Source organism: Lissotriton helveticus, chromosome 3_1 (assembly GCF_964261635.1).
Source record: "Lissotriton helveticus chromosome 3_1, aLisHel1.1, whole genome shotgun sequence".
Lineage (NCBI taxonomy): Eukaryota > Metazoa > Chordata > Amphibia > Caudata > Salamandridae > Lissotriton > Lissotriton helveticus.
The window spans coordinates 956,110,798-956,114,953 of NC_136061.1; positions in this window are offsets into that span (position 1 = coordinate 956,110,798).

A 4,156-nucleotide genomic window follows, 5' to 3' on the forward strand; every position below is an offset into this window, starting at 1 on the left:
TTATATGTCTAAACAACTACTGACTAAACCACGACTTCCTGAACCACGAAAGCTTGAGCTATCCTAAACCACTACTTTATTTTTCAAGGACTTTCTAAACCACGAAACGAATCACCTTGTGACTGGCCAATAGATGGCAGTATTGTGATAACAATACTGTCACAAAATATTTTAATTGCTTATTACCCATTTCTTTGATAATTTATTCTTCGTATATTTTAATATTTAGTCTTTTTTTTTTTTAAACCTCATGAACTCCAAATTATTCTCAGCTGCAGGCCTTCACATGGGATTCAACCTCTGCTTATTTCATCCTTGTTCACAACGTGTTAATGCTGAGCTGGGTGCTGATTACTGAAAATAGCCCTCAGGCGAGTGGCATTCCTGATGTTGGGGTCGAGCCGTACTATGCTAGAAAATAGTTGGTCCTACACAATGGTGGAGTAGTTTTTCATTTTTATGACAGGGCTTTCTCGTTTCACAGAAAGATCTGGTCACTTATTTATAACTCTAGCAAGTATGGAGACACAGTAAATCAGAAAATATGGATTTGGGGAAGTTTTAAATTGTAATATGCACCTGCAATGGTCTAAAACTCGCCAGCATCGCCAATTTTCCAAAATCATGCGTTTAGAGTTAAGGAGGAGGCAGGGGGCGGGCGGTATAACCACAACAGGTTTTGAGCTGCTGATTAAACCGCGGAGCTAGGGGTCACGGCTTCTGCCCTTCAGTCTGAAAACTTCCAAGGTGACAGCCCAAAATTCTTCAAAACAGATTTCCTCATGCAGAGGCTTTTAATCACGTCTGACTGATGGTTTTGTAATAAAGCAAGTAACACGCTTTATGTGCTTTTATGTATATTTATTCCGGAGCGCCGGGGCTGTGCTGCAACTCACGGTCGGCGCCAGCAAACAATCATGGCCGCCTTCCGCTTCCTGTCCCACAACTTCCTGTTCCTGTCTCGGAACACTAGAACGCTACCACATATCTCCCCCCTTTATGCACAACAACACATTTACAAAAGTCTTACTTCCAGTCCATCTCATAGTCCTTGAATCTCTCAGGTACCTTAATTCTTCTTCCTACTCGAGTCTCCACTCTCTCATCCTTTCTCTCTCCTCCTGTCGTCTTGTGTTCCGTTCACTCTCTCGTACCCTCTACTTCTCTGTCCCTTGCTCTCTTCTCACTACCTTCTTCGCTTCTGCTTCTTTCATCCGTCGACTTTCTCTTTTCTCTTTCCTCACCTTCGGTTTGTCCTTCTGCACTATCGATGTTCTCTCCTTGTCTTTCTCCACCTTCACCGACGTTCTCTCCTTGTCTTTCTCCACCTTCACTTTCTCCTTCCTCGATGACCTGCTCTGCTCCTTCTTCCGTCTCCTCTTCCCATTTCATTATCTTGCTGCACCTTGCCATTCTGTCCATAGACTATATCTTTCCGTCGCTCAGTAGGGCTGACCGTGCATAGGGCTCCACTACCTTGAGGGGAGGTGAAAACTTGCTTTCCCCTTTTCTCTTCATGATGGCTAGCTTCACCCTCACCCAATCTCCCTTGTCTAGTTCTGTACTTCGAGTGTTTCTTCTTTTGTTGTAATGAGCAGTATAGACTTCTTGTGCTCTCTCTAAATTCTTTCTGACCACCGCCGGTGACCACTTGCTCTGTACAACCAACTTCCTCCAAGCTGCGTTGTCTTTGGTGAAGGCTTCCCTACCTCTTAAGATCTTAAAGGGGCTGTAGCCTGTGCTCCCTGGTGTGATGCGGTATGCCCAAATCATCTTTTCTAGCTCTTTTTCCCAGTCCAGACCATCTTCAATGGCTGCCTGTATTGTGCCCATTATCACCCGGTTAAAACGCTCCACTTGGCCATTTCCCGCAGGGTGATAGATCGGGGTGTGCTTCACTTCGATGCCGTTCCTGTTGGTAAATGCGACCCACTTCTCAGACGTGAATTGGGGACCATTGTCGCAGGTGATGATCTTTGGGATGCCTTCACTGACAAACGTGGCACGCAAGAAACGTATTACCGCCTCAGTGTCCACATGTTCCAAGACTTGTAGCTCTGGCCACTTAGAATACTTATCAATGACAACCACCACGTACTTCTGAGTGCCCTCCTTGTCCAGGACTGGCCCCATTATGTCCACCGACAACATTTCCCACGGGCCATCCGGAATCGGGAATCTCCCCAAAGGCGGTCTCAGCATGCTCTGGGACTTGTCTGACCTTGCACAAGACTCGCATGTGCGCACGTGCCGTTCTACTTGCGCATCGATGGCTGGCCACCAGTACGCTTGTCTGGCCAGGGCTTTCGTTTTCGTGATCCCTTGGTGCCCTTCATGTAGCAAGGACATCAAACGCTCTAAAATGTTCTGGGGCGGGATCACCTTGTCACCTCGGAGTAAGAACACTGGGTTATCCGCCACTGACAGCTCCTCCCTGACCTCCCAGTATCTCTTCAATTCCTCCTTCAAGTGTCTCTTTTCTGGCCAGCCATGGACGACGTATCCTTTCACGGCCTCTAGGTCTGTGTCATCCTTGTAGGCTTTTTCCCAGTCCTGGGCGCTTATCACTTCCTCTGTGTCCTGGATGGTGGCCACCACGTAGCCTTCCCAATCTTGCCTCTCTTCACTCCTTGCCTCGTCCATGGCTGCCGCCCTACTCAGGAAGTCAGCCACTTTGTTCTGTGGCCCCGGAATGTGTTCGACCTCATAGACAAAGTCCAATAGCCGAAGGGTCATCTTGGCGATTCTGGGTGTCGCATGATCATGTCCGCTTGATGTCAGGACACGAACTAGGGGTTTGTGATCGGTTTTCACTAGGAACTTGGCTCCCCACAAGTATTGCCTGAATTTCTCCACCGCCCAGACCACTGCCAGCATTTCTTTCTCCACCACGCTGAACTTCTCTTCATTGGGTGCCAACGAGCGAGAAGCGAAACTGATAGTTGACATCTCTCCTGACTCCGCCCTCTGCATCAGCACCGCCCCTAGGCCGCGGTCACTGGCGTCCGTGGTGAGAATGGACTCTGCTTCTGGGTCGAATCCTTTGAGGGGAATGGCCGTGCCCATTTCTCGCTTGAGTGCATCGAATTCCATTTGCTCTTCTTTTCCCCACTGGAATCTATTTCTTTCCTTGAGCAGTTGTCGAATGAAGTGTGTTTTCGTTGCAAAATGTGGAATGAATTTGCTGTAATACTCGGCCATTCCTAGGAATGACCGAACATCTTCCTTCTTTCCCGGAGTGGGCGCTTCCATAATGGCTCTCATGTTTGTCTTCTTTGGGGTTATTCCTTGTCCACTCACTTCATGACCAAGGTACGTGACGGATTGGACTCCCAAATTGCATTTGGTCCATTCAGCGGTCAGCCCATTGTCTTGCAGTCTCTGTAACACCTTGTGCAGTTTCACGTTTTGATCTTGCTTCGACTTCCCCATTACCAGAATGTCATCCTGGAAGAAAAGGACATCTTTCAGGTCTTTTAAGAGTTTGTGCATGATCTTCTGGAAGACAGCCGCGGCTGAAGCTAGGCCGAAGGGCATCCTCACGAACTCATAGCACCCGAATGGTGTGATAAATGATGTGAGGTGGGTGCACGACGGATGAAGCTTCACTTGATGGTAGGCCGACGACAAGTCCACCGTGGAGAACCATGTGACATCTTTTGTTTTCGCCAACATTTCACTGATGCGCGGTAGTGGGTATTTGTCTATGACAATGTTCTTGTTTAATTCTCTTAAGTCCACGCAGAGACGTACCTTGCCATTGGGCTTTTGGGCAACAACCAGGGGAGAAAGCCACTCCGCACTCTCAATCGCCCTGATGACACCTTCCTTTTCCAGCCTGTCCAGTTCTGTTTGCACGGCCTCTCTGCTGCTGAACGGGATGTTCCTCACTTTGTGCACCACTGGTACCGCTCCCTCTTTCAGCTTGATGAGGTGTGTGTATTTGCCCAGTTCACCAATCTGTCCGTTGAAGACTTTGGGATACGTCGTCTGCCACAGCTGCACATTTTCCTTGACCTCCATATCCATGAGTAGGATTTTCTCAATGCCTCCCGGGTTGAGCTGAATCCCCAATGCTCCTTGGTCCTTCCAACTCAGCACGGACGGGCCTCTCTCTGCGACATACAGCTTGCACTGCGCATGGCGGCCTCTGAAC